The sequence below is a fragment of the Cheilinus undulatus genome, linkage group 21, assembly GCF_018320785.1.
Source record: "Cheilinus undulatus linkage group 21, ASM1832078v1, whole genome shotgun sequence".
In the NCBI taxonomy this organism is placed as follows: Eukaryota; Metazoa; Chordata; class Actinopteri; order Labriformes; family Labridae; genus Cheilinus; species Cheilinus undulatus.
The window spans coordinates 33790250-33813038 of NC_054885.1; the positions used below are offsets into that span (position 1 = coordinate 33790250).

At 39.2% G+C, this 22789-nt stretch overlaps 1 protein-coding gene and 1 non-coding gene across 2 annotated transcripts in view; one reads left to right on the forward strand and one right to left on the reverse strand.

The window, feature by feature from the left end:
- Positions 1 to 762: 762 nt before the first annotated feature.
- The window catches only part of tex2 (testis expressed 2), a 60678-nt gene continuing 38651 nt past the window's right edge, over positions 763 to 22789 (forward strand). The window contains exons 1-2 of the mRNA XM_041777755.1: positions 763 to 1414; positions 5631 to 5722. The gene's annotated coding sequence lies outside the window, so the exon portion shown is untranslated. The remainder of the gene's footprint in view (positions 1415 to 5630; positions 5723 to 22789) is intronic.
- On the reverse strand, positions 7910 to 7981 carry trnap-agg. The gene has a single exon. It is a non-coding gene; the product is annotated as a tRNA-Pro (tRNA).

Below are 22789 nucleotides of genomic sequence, written 5' to 3' on the forward strand. Positions count from 1 at the left end.
AGACATACTAAAACATATTACATAGTACAGTTTTAACCTGAATCTGTGAATAGCTTGATGAACTGCCTTGACAGACAACAATTTCTGAAAGTTTTCCTGAGCCTGTGCAGTGATTTCCATGGTGGTCAAGCCTTTGCAATTTTATGTTTAGGAACATTTTTCTGAAATCGTTCCACAACTGTCAGATACAGTTTGTCGCACATTTGTGAGCTGATCTTTACTTCTTAGAGACTCTGAAATGCTCCTTTACACCCAGTCATGTGACTGACCTGTGGCCATTTAACCTAAGTAGTTCCAAAATGCTCCTCCAGCTGTTAATCATTTGCATCTCTTACTTTTCCAGCGTTTTGTCTCCCCGTCCCTACTTTTCTGAGATATGTTCCTGCCATCAAATTCAAAATGAGCAAAAATTTCTCATGAAATGTCTCATTCAACATCTGACATGATGTTTGTGCACTGTTGTGAGATTTGCAAATACATTCTGTTACACAGTGCCCCAGCTTTTTTGGAACTGGGGTTATAAATCTTGCTGTAAGTGGGATTTATGATGAAATGTCGGTTTTCTGTGAACAAAAATACATTAAAAGCCATCTAAGTTATTTAAAATGATTCTTTAAGTGTATTTAGTCAATTCTTGGTCATGACAGTTTTACGTAGGTTATTTCACCCCTGACGTAATCACGTCAGCCCGGCAGGTGGCAGCCTATCCAAGCGAATAAATTCAGATTTAACGAGACGAAATTTGGATGCATCTTCCGGCTAACCAGAGCCACTGAGCCCGCTGTGGAGCTGAACCAGGGGTAGCTGTAGATAGAGCGTTTATTTTTTTATAGACAACGAGGCGTACAGCGGATAAAGTGAGGCTGCCGTAAGCTTATTTTCTGGGGTGTTTTGTGCTCCATTGCTGTTGTATTTACTGGCTTTTACCGGGCTATTTGTGGAGGGAAATCCGCCTCTGATGGGCACACTGCGACGCCGTGACGCAATTCAGCCTCCGCTGCTGCAACACAATAAAATATGAATCACCATCAAAGCGCCGACGACGGGATGCTGCCTCGTCTTCCTCCTCTTTTTCTTCTTCTTTTGGGTGTAAACAGCGTTTAAATGGTTAGGACGAGGAGGGGGTGTGGCGCTGACCATCTCCCATTCACCACAACAACACACGCCCAGAGAGCCCATGTATCTGTGGCACAGGAATAATAAAAATAGGAGAAGGAGTCGTGCTGGGGAGCAGGTTTGAGGATAGTGTGCTCCAGACTCTCGCTGGGTGCTCACAGGCCAGCCAGCCCCTCGGCATCAGTCCGCAGGCTCTCCACGCAGGAGTATCCACTTGGTTACGCAGATTCAAAGCCTGGATGCAGAGAGGACCAGCGGCCCTGTACTCAGAGATGCGATAACTACTGTGAGATTAAAGGTAGGCTACGTTTCCATTTCCATCAGCTGGTGGCTGCACGGCTGGTATTCATTACACACAGGCTACACAAACACAGAGCTGAAGCCAAAATGTGAGGAGAACAAAGAGGTGGAGGAATATTTGAAATATATAAACCCAAGCAAAATTGTCTCCTTCATATTTGAACAACTACATCTAAAAAGCTGGATGCTACAATATAGCATTGTTCATTGGTGTACTCCCTTATATACCACCCTAATTTGACTGTAGCTTTAAATCTGTAAGCCCATAGGGCTGGGTGATATGGACCAAAAATCATATTTGTGGCTCAATAGCAGAGCATTATATATATATATCAATATTGTTCCTGTAAAGAAATAGACAGTTGCCATAGTACCAGAATGATAAAGTTTAATATGATTCAGCTAAAAAAAATCCAACAACATTCAATCTGAGCAGATATCACAGCAACAAAACAATCCTAGGCATCCAATTTGGGACATTTTTTGCTTTAAATCAGAAAAAAAATTCTCCCACACACCACTAAAATTGGACAAAAATGTTGCCAACACATATTTGTCTTGAGGTTTCTTGTCTAACTAAATAGGATTAAACAGAAAGCTTAGCCCTATCTAAATTTAAGATTATGAGTTGGCAACATTTTGAAAAAGTGGGTGGAACTGGCCTGTTGTACAAAAATGTTGCCAGCATCTTAGGCTATACTGTGCAAAATGATAAAATCTCCATTATTTTCTTAATGTATGCATTGTCGAAATTGCACAAACACGTCAACAATGTTTGGGAAAGTGGGTGGAGCTGTCTGGTTCCACCCACCTGTTTTTTTGCTTAAATTCTCCCAAACTGGATGCTTATGATAAAATCACAGTTCCTTAATCTAGACAAAAAATGACCAGTGTTTCACTTTAAAAATCAAAATTTGCAAACAAACACCAACACTCTGTTAAAATTTTACAAAAATGTTGCCAACACTTTATTAAGTTGAGGCTGCTTGTGAGAAATTTCTGTCCTATGAGAGGGAGCATTATTGAAACTGCAGTGTTTCACTTTAACATCTTTATCTTGAAGTTGTAAAAATCTTCTTTTCTCTTTAAACACCATGTGCTTCAAATTCTAAAATCTACATTCGTGTCATAATCAGTGGTATCAAAGACTACAGAAACACGATGATCATGAGTTGTATTTTAAGTCGAACAACCGGGAGCAGTGTCGAAATAGCACAAATATGTTGGCAACATTTGGAAAAGTGGTTGCAACTGCCCGGCCTGTTTTTTTTTTTTCTTTTTTTTCATAAAAAGCTCTTAAATTGAATGCTTACAATAAGACGATAGTTCCTTATTTAGGCTGGACTAAAAATGTCCAGTGTTTAAGTTAAAACACTGAAAATTGCAATCGAGCACCAACAAACCATTAAAATTGTACAAAAATGTTGGCAGCACTTCTTTATCTTCGGTTGCAAAAATCTTCTGTTCTCTTTGAACACCATGTGCTTCAAAATGATAAAATCTACATTGTTGTCACGATCAATAGTATCAAAAGTTACAGAAACACGATGATCTTAAGTTTTTAAATTAAAAGAGAGGGAGCATCATCGAAATTGCACAAGTATGTTGCCAACATTTGGAAAAGTGGTGGGAACTTTTGTACAATTTGGACATTCTGCATGAGTCTGTCTGCAACAGTAATAATAAAACTAGGAGTTACCCAATACTTGATGTCTTAGCGGTTATTACCCACACCGATGAAATCGGCAGGGGGTTATGTAAAGGGTTCTGTATCTTTGTTTGTTTGTTTGTTTGTACAAGATAACTTGAGAATGGAAAGTCAGATCTTCACCAAACTTTCAGGGAATATTGGGATAGTGACAGGGAAGAATTGATTAGATTTTGGTGATGATCAGTGCACCTCAAATTTTGAACACCATAGTAATCAATGGGAGCATGAGTTCCTCTGTGGCACTGCTTAGGCGTGGGTCTGCCGCCTCAGACAGCCATTCTAGTTTCTGTTGCCATGGTTGCCCTTAGGAAAAGTGCATTTTGATTCACACAAACTCTAACACACTGTTGAAACGGCACCATTAGCCGGCTTCTGTCCTCTATACTGAGGTTGTCTGAACTCTTTAAATAGCACATGCCACAAATTATAAAATATTGATTATTTTCATGATCTGAGTTATCAAAAAATACAGAAACAATATTATATTCAATAGTATTTTTGGCTGACTGCTGAGGTCAGCCCTACACATGGGTCTGCGTGTAATTGAGTGAGTGATTATACTTTTAGAGCCATACATACAGAATTGTTATATGGGCAGGGTTTAGCAGGACGCCATCAGTAATGGCTGCCTCCACTGTGGTAAATAGCTTGAATAAATAAAATTAAAGTAACCCTAAAAGACTTTCATTTAGGGAAAGTTGTTTTTGCTCTTCTGCTGACCTGCTGCAGCATGAGTTTGTGAGAGTAATGGGGAAAGGGTTAGTTGTTGTGACTGGTTGCAAAAATGTTCTTGCTCTGTTTCCGGTCTGTTCCAGCGTTGGTTTGCAGTCGTTACGGTGGGGTTTTCTGGTGTATCCAGTGGCTGCTGCCGTGGAAGCTGTTAGCTCAGATGTAGCTGTAGGAAAGCATCAGTTTAATCAGAACTGGACCACATTTCTTTTTAAACCAGAGCAGAGAGCCACACCGAAAGCATGTCTTGGCAGAGAAGATGTTTTTGCTCATCTCCTGACTGGCCTAGGCATCAGTTTTACATGAATCTCCACCATTAACAATCTGAGGCAGCGGTAGCCTGCACAAGAGTAGCACTACCTCATTTGTTGCTCTGATTGGCCAATCATGAATGTGAAAGACAGAACATTCCTCCAGTCGTCTTCTGGAGATTTTCTGAAAGTCCTGCCCTTCCCAAATGCTTATGGGAGCATTCCCAGATGATTGTGAAATATATTCAGTCGATCTGGCATGCCAGGTTATCTGTTTCCTGCTGTCAGGGCTTTATGTTTTAACCTTTAAGGGTCCTTCAATTCTCAATCCACAGACATTAGGGACGGCACAGTTACACACCTCAAAACTAATCACACACAATTCGGTCAGGCATTTCAACAGACAGCTGTATACTAGTTTTTCACCTAGTCTTGTTTTGGCAGGATTCGTCAGCAGTACTTTGTACAAAGACACATAAATAACATCACTTACATCCGACATATTTCACTAATCATTACAGATGAGTTGCTCTTTGAATGCTTATTGTTGATAAAAGAGCTTATTGCAATCATCATACTAAAGTACAGGATGCAGGAAAATTTCAGCAGCAAGAAACTGCAGAAAAAATATGAAAACGGCAGCATTAGAAGCTGAATGTTTTACATTAGGTGAACTCCTCAAACGTTGCATTTACCGGGGGGACATGCAGGTGGACACTTGTCTCTTGAGTATGGGTGAGGTTTTTACATGGGGATTTAAAAAAGGAGGAATACAGTCAACAGATATACCTGGGTGGCCGGGCTAAGTATGTCGGAAACGCTGAACATCATTTGACTTTTACTAATAATATAAATGCTCCTGAACTGAATAAGATTAAATGGTTGTTTTCAATTTAGGCTAGACTCTGTTGACATTAGATGCCGTATTGTTTTACCCAATATCCCATTTAAAAATCTATCAGATTATATTAAAAGCCTAATATATTTCCCTGCCCTGGTGCAGAGGTGCTCTTCCTTATACTAGCAAATTTAATTGACTGTAGCTCTAAATCTCTAATCCTCTCAGATGCTGCCTCTGCTTCTCATGCACCTTTCTGCTCATTATCCCTGTGGCTTTCTGTGAACCGTTCATGAAATACTCAATCCTCTCTCCTCCTCTTCTTCTAAGAGCAGGCCACAGCATCACAGCCCTACAAGAAGACCTCGATCTCTGAGAGTTTCATCTCTGTGTCACCTAATTACACCTAATCCCCTCTTTACTCTCTTTATACCAGGGTGAGATCATCGGAGACCTCTGTGACATGGCTCTCAGATAATTTAGAGAGAGTTTCTGTGGTGTGTCCTTACATGAACCGCTCTCTACATGAGCTGTAATGTGGCGTCTTCTAAAGACTTGTGGCATTCCCAAATCTCTAAAACATCACCAGTCCTGCTCAAAGATTCTTCTTAGATGTTCGAAATGATGAATCACGTTTCTAGATTACCCATTAAGTAAATTTATTGTCCTGTCTGTGTGTTTCCAGGCATGTTAGCGCCATGATCCACGGCCGTGGCGTTCGCTGTGTCAGTGCAAGTTGTGTTGCGAGGGGAGATTGAATGCCTCTAACATCTCAAGGTAAGACTTCTCCTCTCCTCCTCATCCGTGTGTGGGGGTTTGCTGGAATTGATCCATGGCCTTGATCAGCTGCACCCTGCCTCTTCTTCATCGTGACGTCTCCTCTCTTAATAAAAACCTCATTGACATCTTTATCAACTAAAGTAGCTCCGTGGTATTACAGATAAGGAAGCTGAAAGCGGATATGCATCCATAAATTTAATTTAGTCCACTTTCCTGTGATAGAAAGTAATACCCAGTTTTCTCATGATCCTCTCATCTCTGCTTATTTATTGGCTATTACAAAACTGAAAAGCAAACACTGAAATAGACCAGTTGGAGACATCACGGCTACTTCACGGCAGAGGCACCACTAGGATCACATTTCATATTATTCACAAGAACCCTTCTAGTGCATGCAGGACACCTTTATCTTTAAGGTTCCTGCACAATCAGTCTGGTCAGCACCAGTACAAGTGACTTACAGTGGAACTGAGTTGGTAACTATTCATAATAAAAGCATTCTGTTCAGACCATAACAGCAAAACCGTAAGACTGCTTGTACTGTTTTTATTTTTCCTTTGACATGCTGTACCAATGTGGAAACTGAACACAAAAGAGTAGAAGTTTATAGAAGAACTTGATTTCAATGGATATTGAGTTGGGTCGTATGAGGTGCTTGGCTATAGTAGTGGCATTAGCCTCAAGTGATTTCTGTGGTTATTACGAGCTCAGAGAAATCTGCGGCATAGTGGCTGTAAATGGGAATGTTCTATCCACGTAGTTTAATGAGTTTTATGTACCTTTATGATGCCACTATCAGCATTTTGTTCCTTCTGCCTCTCTGCTATCCTCTGATCAGCTGTGTGGGTCTGTGGACTTCTACAGGGATAGTAACACCACACCAAGCTTAAACATAGATAATATGAGCAATTTTGACTCAAGTGATGATAATGTGCTGTTTGCTGTGGATACAAGAGGATATTTGTATGAACCTTAGTACACAGAAGAAGAACTTATACAGATGAAGAGTCAGTGGGCTGAAAGAGAGGGCAGAGTAACTTCATTTGAAAATTTTGAGCAGGAGAGATCCAAAGTTACCTGGTGGTGTAGGTGTGGAAAATACAAACCCATGCTTGCATGGTTTTTAGTTGTTCTGGGTTCTTCTGTGGCCTCCTGGATGAGTCATAGATACACTCTTGGAGTCAGTTTGGTTGTCCAACAACTCTTGGATTTTCCCCATTTGTGGATAATGGCTCTGATCATGGTTCGCTAGAGTAGGGACCACAAAATGCTGGCCTCATCCGCAAGGACCTTGTAAAAAGCACACTTGAGACACTCACATGTACGGGCTCGTCTGGGATTTGAACCTGGGACCTCTCGCACCCTAAGCGAGAATCATACCCCTAGACCAATGAGCCACAAGTTCCAATTGTCAGGACACCAGAATTCCAACGTATCTCTTTTTTTCAGTCATGAAGTTGTTTGATGACTTCTAGGGAACATTCACAAAGGCAATCGTAGGTCTGGTCCCTATGCACTTCTAAGACGGTCTAAAATGCATCACTTTGGTCTTCAATATAGGGCTTGACTGACAGACATATGGCCAAAATCTTAACAAGTTGAGGGTGGACACACAACCTTCATGAAGTACCATGCAAAGAAATGCCAGCATTGGCAGATAGAGGAGTCATGAGCAGGCATAGGGATGCTGGCCTGAACAGCAAGGACCTTGCATAGAGCACCCATGTCAAAGTGACTTGTAGGTAGCTTGGGCTCGTCCGGGATTTGAACCTGGGACCTCTTGCACCCTAAGTGAGAATCATACCCCTAGACCAACGAGCCACAAATTTTTTGTTTCTCAGGACACCAAAATTGCAACAAATCTCTTTTCCTCCACTCACATAGTTGTGGGATCAAATACTAGTACAGGGAACATTCACAAAGGCACTTGCTTGGAATGGTTCTTTAGATGCATTTTCAAGATGGTCTAAAATGCTTCAAATTGGTCTTCAATATAAGCCCTGAATAACGGACACATGGCCAGGTTTTTACCAAGTTGTGTGGACACACAACCTTCATGAAGTACCATGCAAGGAAACGCCAGCATTAGCACATGGAGGAGTTATGAGCAGGCATAGGGATGCTGGCCTGAACAGCAAGGACCTTGCATAGAGCACCCACGTCAAAGTGACTTGGAGATAGCTTGGGCTTGTCCGGGATTTGAACCCGGGACCTCTCGCACCCTAAGCGAGAATCATACCCCTAGACCAACGAGCCATGAATTCTTGCTTTTCAGGGCACCAGAATTGCAACAAACCAGTGTTTTTTCAGTCATGTAGTTGGGGGATGACTTCTAGGGAACATTCACAAAGGCAATCGTAGGACTGGTTCCTTATATGCACTTCCAAAACGGTCTAAAATACTGTGTCACAGCAGGTGCATGTACATTCTGGCTGCAGGAAATTACTGGAGGTAGAGAGTGTCAGTCAGGAATTAAAGAGATCTTTAGATTACAGCCAGAAGTCACTCATTATTACATGAAAATAGATGTATGGGACTTCCGGTTTGGCAAGCCAGAGGATGGCAGCATAGGTGAACGTGCTCCTGACGTTTGAGTCAAAAACAGCCCATAACAACCCGAATCTGTAACAACTTTTGCTAAAGTAAGATATAAGAGAGAGGGCTTTAAGATGCCAAGAGGAAAAAACAAGAAATCTACACAATTTCAGTTACAAGACGAAGACGGAGCGGACCAAACCTCCCCTGCTAGTAGCGCCATCGAGGATAACGACATGCTAACAGACGAAGGTGAACAAGCTAGCGATGCAAGCCTGGACCTCATACTCAAAGAATTGAGGGAATTCAGAAAAGATAACGATGCACAGCTCAAGGGCATCCGCGCAGATATAAAGAAAACAAATAAAAGAGTAGAAGAGGCCGAAGAAAGAATCCTGGATGCCGAAACTCGGATAGGAACTAACCAGGAAGCAGTGACGGAGTTGGTCAAGCTACAAATTGAAATAGACGCCAAGTTAACGGACCTGGAGGGAAGGTCCAGGAGAGACAATATTAGAATTCATGGCATTAAAGAAGGATCGGAAGATGACGCACAGTCAATGGTTGCTTTTGTGGAACATTTGTTGAGACAGAAACTGGAGTTACCAGACTCAGCGGAGCTACGAGTTGAGAGAGCGCACCGCGCTATGGTGCCAAAACCACCACCGAACGCGGCGCCACGATCCATTGTTGCCAAAATGGCCAGCTACAGAACGAAAGAAGAAATATTAAAAAAAGCCTGGCAGAAACGCGGATTTGAGTATCAGGGAAACAAGATTAATCTGGATCATGATTATGCGCCTGAGGTTCTGAAACAGCGGAGGGAATATGCAGAGGTGAAATTGGTATTAAAGGAAAAGAAAATCCGGTTCCAAACCCCGTTCCCAGCTAAGATGAGAGTCTTTTTTCCGGAGGGAATGGTATTATACAACTCAGCAGAGGAGGCGACAGGCGACTTGGCAAAGAGAGGATTTCCAGTAAAGATCATCAAACGCCCAGAGACCCTTTTGGAGCAGATCCGACGCCTGTCGTGGCGCACAGAGAGAAGGACCAAGAGCCAGAAGAATAAGGATAGGACCCAGGACTACAAGGACAAACTCCAAGCATACAGACGACAAGACAAGGAATAATAGTATGTCTTGAAAATCTGATATATAAAAGGGACTTAGGGTGAGTTTTTCCTCATTTTCTAGCTGTTTATTGTTGGAAAAAACGGCCATGAAGATCTAGGTCACATAGTTAAGATTTCTTTCTATAAGACAGACAATACAAACTGTATATGGCAATAAAGATAAGGAATACGGTCGGGCGTCAGCCTATGCTACAGAAAGAATGGACACAGGCCGGACGGCAAAGGAAGGCCCTTTAGCACCAGCAGGTGAGAGAGGCCCCCCCTCAAAGCCCCCCCTTCACCGGGGCTTATTCAGGGTCATATCGGAGACCCCACAGTGGGAAGTCAACATGTTTTGTTTTTTTTGTGTTCAAGGACAATTAAGGTTTCGGTTTGTAGCTGTTGTTCCATACAGCACTAATGTTTATATAATGTTTGTTTATGTACGTTCAGGGAGTGAATGGACTGCACAGGGTGTAACTTTTCCAAAAACATTTAGAGAGTCAGAACATGGTTAAGGAAGAAGTAAAAATTATTTCATATAATGTAAATGGTCTGCTGAATCCAATAAAACGCAGCAAAATTCTAGCTAAAATGAGAAAGGAAAAAGCGCAAATAGTATATCTACAGGAAACCCACCTGGATTCTAAGGAACATGAGAAATTGAAAAGGATGGGTTTTACAAATGTTTTTTCATCTTCCTACAAAAATGGACGAAGGAGAGGAGTGGCCATTCTCTTATCAAGCAAAATACACATTGAAAAAACATTGGAGATAAGTGATAAGGAGGGACGATTTATATTAGTAAGGGGAAACATTGAGGGGAATCCAATTACATTGTTAAATATATATGCGCCACCTGGAAGTGACATCCATTTCTTTAAGAAAGTTGTTGATATGATGGTTTCAGAGACAATAGGCCTTCTAATATGTGGGGGGGACCTAAATATACATTTAATGCCACAATTAGATACCTCTAATGGGAGGGCACAGAATAGGATGTCTCTAGTGAAGAAAATTAAAACATTATTTGAGGAGGTGGGTTTAGTTGATATATGGAGAGGTCTGCACCCCAAACAAAGGGACTATACCCATTACTCATCACCCCACCACTTATATACAAGAATAGATTATTTTATTACATTTGGAAAAGACAAAGACAAAATAAACACCTGTGAAATTGGGACAATAGACTTAAGTGACCACGCACCTCTATATCTGTCCGTTGATCTAGCTCTACAACCAAAAATGAAAAACTGGAAACTAAATTCGGGCCTACTTAATGATCCTCATTTTAAGGAACAGGTTAAAAGAGAGATTCATTTATACTTGGAAGAGAACGACAAGGATGATACATCCCCTCCCATTTTATGGGATGCCCTAAAGGCTGTCCTCAGAGGGAAAATTATATCAATATGTTCTTACAAGAAAAAGATGAGAAATAAGAAATTAGAAGAACTTCAAAAAAAATTGAAAGAATTAGAGGAGAAACATAAAAAGAAAACAACACAGAAGTTATTGGGGGAAATCACAAAAACAAGAAATGAAATGAATGATTTGGCTACCTATGAAATAAAGAAGAATCTAATGTTTCTTAAACAAAGATATTATGAAGGTGGATCTAAATCAATGAAAGTTCTAGCTTGGAAACTTAAAAAGAAAATAGCACAGAACACAATTCACAAAATTAAAGATCCAGTTACCAAAATAACAAAAAGTAAACTAAAAGAAATTCAAGAAGCCTTTGAAACATTTTATAAGAGCCTGTACACTAAAAACACAGGGGGAAACATAACTGAAATAGATAATTTTCTGGACTCATTGGAATTACCAGTGTTAAATGAAGAACAGAACAAAATAATGATCGAGGACATAACAGAAAAGGAGTTAAAAATAGCTATGAGTAAACTTAAATCAAATAAATCACCAGGATCAGATGGCTATTCGGCAGAATGGTATAAGGGGTTAAAAGATGAGTTAATACCAGTGATGCTTCCTACATTAAACTGGGTTTTAAAGAAGGCACAAATACCGCCAAGCTGGAAAGAAGCAATCATATCTGCTATTCCAAAAGAAAATAAAGATAAATTGGAATGTGGATCATACAGGCCAATTTCAGTTCTGAATACAGACTATAGGCTTTTTACCTCTATCATGGCTAGACGATTGGAGAAGTTCATGCCTAATTTGATAAATAATGACCAGACAGGGTTTATCCGAGGCGTCAGGACGCAAGATAAGATACGACGGACATTACAAATTATTAATCACATTCAAAAGAATAGAATAGCAGCGATGGTGATTAGTATAGATGCGGAAAAAGCTTTCGATTCAGTAGATTGGAGCTTTCTCTGCCGAGTTCTACATAAATTTGGCTTGAAGCAATAATCAAAACAATACAGGCACTATATGACAAACCCACGGCCAGAATTAAAATTAATGGTGGGTTATCAAAAGTTTTGATCTGGAAAGAGGCACAAGGCAGGGTTGTGCGTGCTCACCATTATTATTTGCATTATATTTGGAACCATTTACTCAGTACATAAGACAAAACAAAGAGATAAATGGCATTAATATTCAGGGGAAAGAGCATAAGCTAGCCTGCTATGCAGATGATATATTGGTCTTTCTAGGGCAACCAACAAACTCTCTCGTAAACTAATGCAATCGTTTGAATATTTTGGTCAATTATCAGGATACAAAATTAATATAAGTAAAACACAATTGCTTACATACAATTACAGCCCACCAGAAGAAATCAAGAGTGAGTACCATTTAACATGGGAAACAGAACATATTAAATATTTGGGAATCATAATACCAAAGGACCTCATAGAATTATCAGAACGCAACTACTCATTGATACAAAAGAAAATTAAAGAGGATATAGCGAGATGGAATCTAATCCCTTACTTAAGTTTTAATTCAAGGATAGAATCGATTAAAATGAACATCCTACCCAAATTGTTATATTTATTTCAAACTTTGCCAATAGAACTAAGCCAAAAACAATTTAACGAATGGGACAAAATACTATCCAGATACATATGGCAAGGTAAAAGGCCTCGAATCCGATTTAAAACTTTACAATTGGCGAAAGAAAAAGGGGGATGGGGTCTTCCGTCACTCAGAGATTACTACTGGGCAGCACAAATAAGGACCATAATATACTGGTGTAATCCTTCATATGATGCCCAATGGAAAAGCATTGAAGAGGGTTTGACTTCAATTCCCATACAGGCGCATATTGCCGACAGTAACTTACAAGACCTGAAAAATATAGAAAACCAATGGATTAAGCTGACTTTTAAAATTTGGAAAACAGTAATAACAGAATACAATTTAGGAGAAGATATAGTAATCCTTAAATGGTGTGCATATGATACACATTTTTCTCCAAACAAATTGGATACCAGATTCAAGGAATGGACGAAAAAAGGAATAACAGCGTTATGTAAGATAGTAAAGGAAAATTCATTACTTAGTTTTGAAATGATTAAAGAGAAATACTCATTAGAAGCAAGAGATTTCTATCGTTACTTACAGGTGAGACATTTCATTGGGGACAAATTGAAAGGTGTATCAGAGGCAAGCAAACAGCTGCTAGACCTGTTTAAAAGGGCATACGATTCGAAGAAAGATAAAGGTATTATCTCAGGTCTATATAAAGGGCTTATAAGTATGAAAACACACTCAACCCTGTATATTAAAACAAAATGGGAAAAGGAAGGAGGAATAAACATAACGGAAGACGAATGGATAACAATATGGGAACATCAGTGGAAATGTAGTAGTTCACAGAGTTGGAGAGAATTCAGTTGGAAAAGCCTCATAAGATATTTTATAACACCGTATCAAAAATGTCATTATAAAAATAACTCACCAACTTGTTGGAGAAAGTGTGGAAATACAAATGCAAATCATTATCATGTTTTTTGGGATTGTCAGGTTATTAAAGCTTATTGGAAGGGAATTCATAAGGCAATGGAAGAAATATTAGAAAATCAACTGCCTCAGGAAAGTAAAACCTTATTCTTTGGACTCATACCTGAAGGATGACCCAAGAGAGACAAATATCTATTTAATATTATGTTAGTGGCGGCTAAAAAGGCCATCACAAAAAAATGGCTCTCACAGGAGTGCCCAACACTGAAAATGTGGATGGACATCACAATGGACATTTACAGGATGGAGAAAATAACAGCAGATGTGAATTATAATAAGGACCTGTTCAAATCACGCTGGAAGAAATGGATAAATTATGTAACACCACACAGACTAGACGTTATCGCTGTTGATTCTAATTAATATACAGTGCCTGTAGCATTAATCATGTCTCACTCCCTATGTACTAAGGTTCTTATTAAGGAGATTATTTTTTTTGTCTGTTTGTTTGTTTTTGTTTATTTTATTTTGTTCTGCTTTTCTATCTAGAAAAATGGACATTCAGATGATATGATGTGACTTAAAGTGAAATATATACATATGTTACATGTACTGCTGATTGTCAATAAAACGTAAATTAAAAAAAAAAAAAAAAAAAGAAAATAGATGTATGTATGTATGAATTAAAGCTAGGCGATATGGCCTAAAGTTGATATCTCGATATATTTTTGCTATATCCTGATGCACGATACATATCATGATACTTTGAAATGTCCTCTAAGTGGCTGTATAATGTTTGATCCAGCTCCAAATGACGCTAGTGTGGGGTTTAAAATAGACTGTTCTATTGGATTTTTAATAGAATTGTATGCAGAAAGGGTAAAAAATCAATATAAAGTCAAATTTAACACACTGTTTTATTTTGAAAAGGACTGAATTCAATTTTTACTAATAAATCAAACATACATAAATTGTGAAACACTCAGTCTTTTACAGTGTATGGACAGTCCTGAAATGTTTTCTGTGTTATGTTTACTATTGCTGATTTTAAAATGATTATTTTCCTCATTAAGGGTGAAGCAAACCTACACAAAACTCACCAATCCTGCATGCAGCCGATGGCTGAAACCCTGCAGTCTATTCCACCATTCAGGCTCACAGCTGTGATTACATTAGTCTGTTATCTGTGATGAGCGCTGGACCAGTTTCTGACAAGTTCATAACATGGGGGCATCTTTAGAGCTTATTTAAGTAGCTCTCCTGTGTGATCATGGGGGGAAAAGGCTCGTTTGGAGGCAGGAACTTTTTTAACTCCGTGTTGTCAGTGTTTTGATCTGTTAGGCTGAGATAAGACTCTGTAGATGTGGATCACATTTGTCCGCTGCTGGGCTGTCTTCTCTCTGACATATACGACTCTGGCAGGGAGATTTTAGCACAATATTCGCATCCAGGCAAATCACGTATTCTGGGTTAAGTGTCTTTGTGAAATTATTAAATCCTGGTTTTTCAACAACACTGGGCTCATGTCTTTAGTGGCGTGTTGTGTTACTGCCGCCGTTATCTCGGCATCATCTTGCGGCATATTTTAACGATTACCGTGTGAGTTCGACCTCTTCCTTTTAAAGCTGAACCTCTGGCAGATGACAGACCCAGCGCTGTTTCTCATTGTCTATCTCTGAACGCTGCTAACTAGTCGCTAATTCGCCACGCTGCTCAGCTTACCCATAGTGTTTACCTCCTTCCTTCTCCGCTGATACAAAAACGCGCATGTGCGGAGGAAGGTTTTCTAAATGGGCGGAGGAGTGAGCTCTCTGCTGTGAGAGATGCGTTCAGGGACAATAGGAGAAGTGAAACTCCAGCGAGAAATGCATGCTGACATCTCAAAACTTCAGCATAATTTATACTTGGATGTCCGCGATATAGTCATTTTATACATCATGCATAGCAAAAGCCACGATACAATGAGTATACTCGATATATCGCCCACCCCTAGTATGAATGCATGTCCGCTCTGGGCTTCCGTATACACAGATGTTTGTTTTGATACCTTCTTATATGTCATCATTGTATTCTTTAAAGTGACGTCTGTGTCCCACACAGAGGGATGTCTGTAGGTGACAAAGGCTTGTGTCAGCGAGTCTAAAGGGAATGCTCTCTGTTTTTAAGCTCAATTAGACAAATTGCTGCAAGGGAGAAAGCAAACGGTGACAGCTGAACCTGAAAAAACGAGTGTTGGTGGAGAAAAAAGGACCATAGCATGAAAACACTGAAGCCAAAAATACAAACGTGTGAGTATGACTAAAGCTAAAGAAGCATGTGAGATGAATGTGTCTGTGTGGTTGAGAGAGTGTGGATGCTGCCGGCTGTGAACTCTCAAGTTCAACATCAGTTCATATTTTGACAAGTTCAGAAAATCCAGCTCAGGGGGCTTTTTTTTGTTTTTCTGAGATCCTGACATTCACCCATCATGGTTTGAGCCTGTGTGTCAGTGTCGGTGTCAACTTTAGGTCCATATGGATCCTTGGATTTTCATGTGTCACTGCTTTCCCTGCTCTTAAAGGCAGTTTCAGTCTCTCTTTTTCAAGTGAAAGAAACATGGAGAGGAGGTTGAATAGTCTATCAAATGTTATCTATTTAATAATACTGCTTATTGAAAATCAACCTCTTTTAATGATCTGTCCTCAGAAAAGAGAGCAGTCAAGGCCTCTCTGACTTATACTCATAGTTCTGTTCTCTTTTTGGGAGATTAAAAACGTCGTTCAGTCTCCACACGATCCATTTCTTTCGACTCCGTTTATGCGATACCATCAGCAGGAGACAGTGTAATAAGGAGACATATCTAATGTTTGTAGTGATATGCTCTAAATGAAGGTGCTGGAGGCGCTACCCCGCAGCTCAACTAGACTTCTACTAAAGAAATTATCAAAGGAATTCCTCCTACTCAGGTACGATGCCAACTGATTTCAATCTGAGCCAGATAAAACAATTAAAGTGTGGATATCCTGCAGGATCAGAGATAGGAAATAAAACCAGAGAACAGGACTTGTTTTTAATTCCGTAGGGACATTTTTAACTGTCCCACATCGACTTTTCCAGATAGAAAGAAAAAAATTTCATACTGCAAAACTGTATGCAAGGTATTCATGGTCATACAGTGCAAATCCTGTTTCCAAAAAAGTTGGGATGTTGTGCAAAATGAGTAAAATCAGAAAACAGTGATTTGCAAATCCTCTTCAACCTGTATTGCAGCAAGAAATTTGATTGAAGCTGATAAACTTTATTATTTTTGGAAATATACACACATTCTAGGTTTGATTCGTGCAATATGTTCCAAAAAAGTTGGGACAGGAGCATATTTACCTCTGTGCTGCATTGCTTTTCCTTCCAGTAACACTCCGTAAGTGTATAAGGGCTGAAGGCACTAATTACTTACGTATTGAAAGTGATATTCTCTCCCCTTCATACGTGGTGTACATCTAAGTTGCCTCAAGAATGCAAAATTTCTATTGTTGTATTTTGTGCTACATTATGTGCTCTGTATTTTCAATGTTAGACAGGTTTGGACTATGCAGGCCAGTCTAGTAACCACGCTTTCACTGTGAAGCCATGCCGTTGTGACTCATACAGAATGTGGCTTGGCATTGTTTTGCTGAAATACGCAAGGACGTCCATGAAAAGACATTGTGTAGAGCAGTTCACTTACCTTGACAGCATAATCCACTGATCTGCTAACTGCGAGGTAGAGATCAACCGCAAACTTGGCCACGCACACAGGGTGATGGCTTCACAAGACAGCGTGGTGTTCCTGGTATTTGAGCATGCAGACAAAAGTCAGAGTCTTTTGGTCCTGGTCTTGCTATACTCTTGTGAGGCTTTGATGCTGACTGACGGCCAGAGGTGCCGACAGGACTCCTTTGCAGATGTGCTCAGGAAAGCAAGGATGGGAAGGGTCAGCTGCTTGAAACAGGAATGGCAGCTGCACTTTTACCAGCACCTGGCATGCTTTCCTGGCTCATAGCATACAGGGTGTCCAGGACCCGGTGGGCTGGTCCAGAGGATGGCCATCAGGAGGCCAGGGCAATACAGGACCAAGGTTGACATAGTGAGGTGCTGAATCGGAATATGCTTTTGTACCTGACCTAGATGTACTGCTCTAAAACCGGTCTGCACATCTCAGTTAATGATACTTTCACAGATGTGCAAGTGACCCATGCTGTGGTCACTAATACACCCACATACCATCATAGATGCATGCTTTTGCACTGTGCATTGATTGCAATCTGGATGGTCTTTTTCCTCTTAAGCCTGCAGGACTTGATGGCCATTATTACTAAAAACAATTTCATATGTGGATTTGTCAGACCCCAGCACACTTTTCCACTTTAGGTCAGTCCTTCTCAGATGAGCTCAGGCCGGAGAAGTCAGTGGTGCTTCTGGATGTTGGCTTTCGCTTTCCATTTTCCTCTTTTTTACCTGTGCCTGGTTGTGATGTGATGATTTATGTGCAAATGCAGAATCTTTTAGACTGTTAATGGTCATTATGTTTTAGCATTTCATTAACAAAGACTGTGCTCTATGTCTATTTGCATACAAGTATGCAGGCACACATGAAGCCATGCAAAAGAGCTGCATAGTGAAGACTTTCAGCCATAGTTCAAGTGGTTTTCAAGATTTCTAGAAGATCATCCAGGGCTCAAAGTGAAGTTTATGAACTAAACAGGTTTCCCAAATGCAAGTGAGGCAGTAATATAAACCTGAAAGTGCTGAAAAATTCAGAATTTTTTGTAAGTTTGTAGAAAGTTTTCATCTTGCTTTGGTTGTAAAGACGTTATTTTAGATTAGACTTGGCAGCAGCCACAAAAATCATATTTACTGCTTATATTTTACTCATATTTACTACTTTGTGTAAGCCTTTTTTAAAAGTGAAGTAAAATTGTGACTATTATCAGCATTTTACTGTCTGTGCTGGACTGCAATGCTAACTTTTTTGGTGGTAAATGTGGCAACCAGTGGAACTTAAAAATCTGTTTTTTGGTCCCTTCTGTAGTACTGTAGAAACATGCAAAATCCAAAAATTCAAGATGGCAGAGGAGACCCTCCCAATGTATGAAAAAAATCTTATTCTAAGTTAATAAGAAATAAAACAATTCTATATATTCAGGTGATTAAACACTAGATAGACCAAGTTTGTTCCACCAAATGCTATGAGACTAAATATTACACACTGCACACCTTTAAGAGCTGTTTTATGGTTCCCAAGACCAAACAGCCCAAACTGTAATAACCCAATATATTTACCATTAGAATGTGAAAAATATAGCAGAAAACTACTTTCCTCTCTGCCTACATTTGTGGTCAAATGTCTGGTAAAGGAAATTTAGCATGATCTGAAAAAGCCCGGCTGAAGATGGATGAGACATTGTGTTGACCTTTGCAGAAAAGTCTACTTAGCATATGATCTGCTCTGCAAGATTACTCACATAAAGTAAACAATTTACATGAAAGAGCATGCACACATGCATGCATGTCTTTCCACATGTTCCGTGCATGCACATCATCTTTCACAACACTTAACTGTTAAAACTGACCAGCCAGAGGAGCCGCCTGCAGCCTGCCACTGTAACCAGCAGCCACAAGAGCCAGACGACTAATGGCTTCTGTTGCTCCAGCTGTGTTTGTGTGCACTCACTGACCAGCTACTCACCAGGATATTAATTTAAGATTCTCCTATAAGAAATGACTGACTGGACAGAGGAGTAACTCTGCTGCAGATTGATCTGTTAGTGTTGATGTTAAAGAGGAAGAGTGATGGGTGGAGCTTTCCTCTCTGCTGTTATCTGGACAAACAGGAAGTTAACGTTGGAGGGAAAAGAGGAAGTCCTTGTTTACTAGATCACACACAGAGATTTGACCTACACACTAAGACACACTCTGTATGCACACACTCAGCTCAGCATGTGACATGAATGTACTTTAGGTGAACCTATGCATGCTTGAACTTCATACATAAACCAGCAATCAGGGAAGTCTTTCCCTACAAGACGACTGATACTGCTAGCATTTATAAAACAGTGAGTTTCTCTTGCTCTCTGATGGGCTGTTTCCTGCAACTAAACCTCACTTGAGCACAACTGGTCAGCACTTTACAGACTAAAACCTTACCACTTAAGAAACTTGAATGCTTCTGAGTCCAAATTCTTCAAATTCCCGTTCCTTCTTCTTGTTGCTCCTTGCTTACATCATGACTCTGCCGCATCTGAAAGTACTGCCCCTCATCGCTGATTGGTCCTGTCACTTTCTAACCAGGCCAAAACAGTTCAGACGCAAGATGGATTCGCCAGTGAAAAACACAAAACGGTCATGTCCATCTGCTTTGCAAGGTTATGACTTTGCTGTATATGCCTTCTCTCAGATGGTTACTATTGGATCTTGCTGAAAAGATAGCAAGCAGTCACCTGGTTGAATTTTAAAAGGTGAAAACATAAATTTGACAGCTTTGCACATTTTCCTTGAGCTGTACTTTTAGTGTACATGCATTGCAAGCTATCCCCTTAGCTTATGGTGATATCCTTACGCAGATGACAACATGACTTAAGTTATACATACAGTTTTGCTACCTCTGCATCAAAGCCTGCTCAGAGTCTCACGAGGATATGCAGAACACTTTGTCTAATAAAACCAAAAAAAATGTGTGTATCCAAGGACATCCAGAGCACAGCTAGGGTTATGTTAATCCTCCTTCCTGCCTGATAGTGCCTTCAGGTGCCTTACTCACCACATCTGTGCCTTACTTCTGCCTCAATTTTTGGCCCTAACAAACCAAAAGGTCCTGCACAGTTCTGTTACAATAACATTTCCAGCACATTATAACCACACTGTGATAATGCTGATAACTGTGGTAGTTTTGGTCAGTGTAATCATGATATGAATTTTTAATGTCTCTGAGTGTACCTCCACTCTTACACACTGCTTATACTCCTTTTCACAGTTACAATCATCATGCTCTATTACCTACTGTACACACCTTCATAATTCAGTATTACACTACTAAAGATGGCATGGCTCACCTATTCCTGGATGAAAACATAACAGCATTTCTAATATTAATCTATGTCTGTCAATACTCTCCCTGTTGATGTTTTCCTGCCTTTTCCCCCACGTCTCTCTCCTCTCCTCCATTCATCATGTAATTGGGTGGATTATGACTAATACCAAATCCTCTGGCTGTTTGTGGGCTGTCAAGCAGCTTTTACACAGATTATATATTGCTTAATATAGTTTGATTCCTGTTTGTTTGTGAGTGTTCAGTTAGAGCGGCGTTCATCCACCTTTTGATGTCTAATCTGTCAAATCGGGTTAGACGGCAGCAGACATCGATACTCCATGCAAATCCTGTATTCATCAAAGTGGAGTGTTAAATCCGTGTGCTGCTACATGAGCAAATGAGTGACGTGTGGTGGTGAAAACGAGCACAGTTGTGTCGTAGTGCTCACAGACAGGACGGGAGCTGAAGTTAAAATTGAGGAGCATAATTAGCCCTCAGATGGTGTGAGAGGAATTCTTACACTGAGATTGTTTTAGACCAAAAATAAAAATAGAAATAACAATAAAAATAGGATACATACATAGTTTTTCTCAACTTTTGCTGCTGTATATTTTAATTAAGATCAACCCGATTAAAGATATCAATTTTTGTGAATTTAACTCTTTAAATGCCAGTTAAGTGTAAGAATATGGGTTTCTTTTCTTCGATTTTTTATGATTGGATTTCATTAAAAGAGATTATTACAGCCTTGAATGTGTTACTAGTGAGCAAAACTTTAATTTTTATGCATTATCATTTTTAAATTTTAGATTTGATTAAATTGTCACACTCAGACTGTTTGAGACTAAAAATGGGCTCCACACATAATTAACAATTAAAATACTGCACATGAATTGTTCCCCATCTTTTTTACAGTATTTTTCCTATTAGAAACAGACCTGATCATGACTTTCAAAAACTGATCCATTTTGAATAATTTAATGCCATTTTAAGTGCAACAAAACAGATTCTTGTAATGTCCAAAAAAAAAAGAAAAAAATAATTGAAATCTCTTTTTTATTCTACATTCAAACTGGATTTCCTTGAAAGGGATTATCACAGCCTTGAATATGTTAAAAATGAGCAATAACTTGTAGTTATATGCATTATTATGCTTTAAATTTCAAATTTTAAGTAATTGTTAAACTCTGGGTTTTTGTGACCAAAATGGAGGCCATACATGAAGAACAACAGAAATACTGAACACTGCATTTTTTCTACACTTTTTACATTGTTTTTTTTTTAATCAAGATCAAACCTGATCATAAATATAAAGCACTGATTTTATTAGAGACATTTAACCCTTTCAGTGCCAGTGTAGTGCACAAAACCCTGATGCTTGTAATTTAAAAACACAAATAATAAAATGTTTTTTATGTACAAAATGCAAATTGAATTTTCTTGAAGGGGATTGTTTTCTTGATTATGTTGATAATGAGCTACAATTTTGACTTTTATGATTTTTTAATTGTAAAAATTTAATCCATTGTTACTCTCAGAGACTTTGAGACTAATAGTGCACACCAATAGCAATAAAAATACTATATATTAATTAAAAAGATCAATTTTGGCATTAATTTTCTAATCAAGCCCAAACCTGATCATAAACATAAATATAAATATTGCTTAATTTTAAGGAATTTATCCATTTCCATGCCAGTTTAATGCACAAAACCCTGGTATTTCTATGAAAAAAAGAGAAATAATAAAAATATTTTATCACACTACAGGCAAATAGAATTTCCTTACAGCTGGGAATATGTCAGTGATTATCAACAACTTTCATTTTTCTACATTGATGTTATTTTTTTATTTTACGACTGAAAATTGTTCCAGGCTGTGCGTGACCAAAAACAATGCCATAGATAAGTGGCAATTTAAAAAAAACTGTTGATTGAATTTTTTCCACTTTTTTGCAATAATTTTTCAATCAAGATCAGACCTGATTATAAACATCAGATATATATATATTTGAAATTCAACCTTTTCAGTGCCAGTTTAGTGAAATAAAACTCATTTTTTGTAATACAAAAAAACACAAACACAGTGAATTATTTTTCTTACACTACATGCAAACTCAATTTCCTTGAATTGATTATGACAGTCAGTAGTGCCCCTATGGGAAACCAGGAAAAATGCAGTTTCCCCTCCTGCCAGATGTGGCAAACAGGAAAAACTGCAAATTTGAAGCATTGACTCCAGAATGAAAGCATTATATCAAAAACCCTTGCCCTTTAAAATGTGTGCTGTTAGCATGAAGTCACAATATTAAAAAAGGAAAGAAAAAATGACTAAAAAAGGCTGAAGATGATCTGAACATCCTGTAAGGGAAAGAGATTCATCAATCATGGATCAGATCTGCAAACACTTCCTCCATCTAAGCTGCATCCGTCTGTTTCTCCTGCTTTGTTTGTGCTCGGTGAGCACCCTTCACTGAAGATGTTGTGCT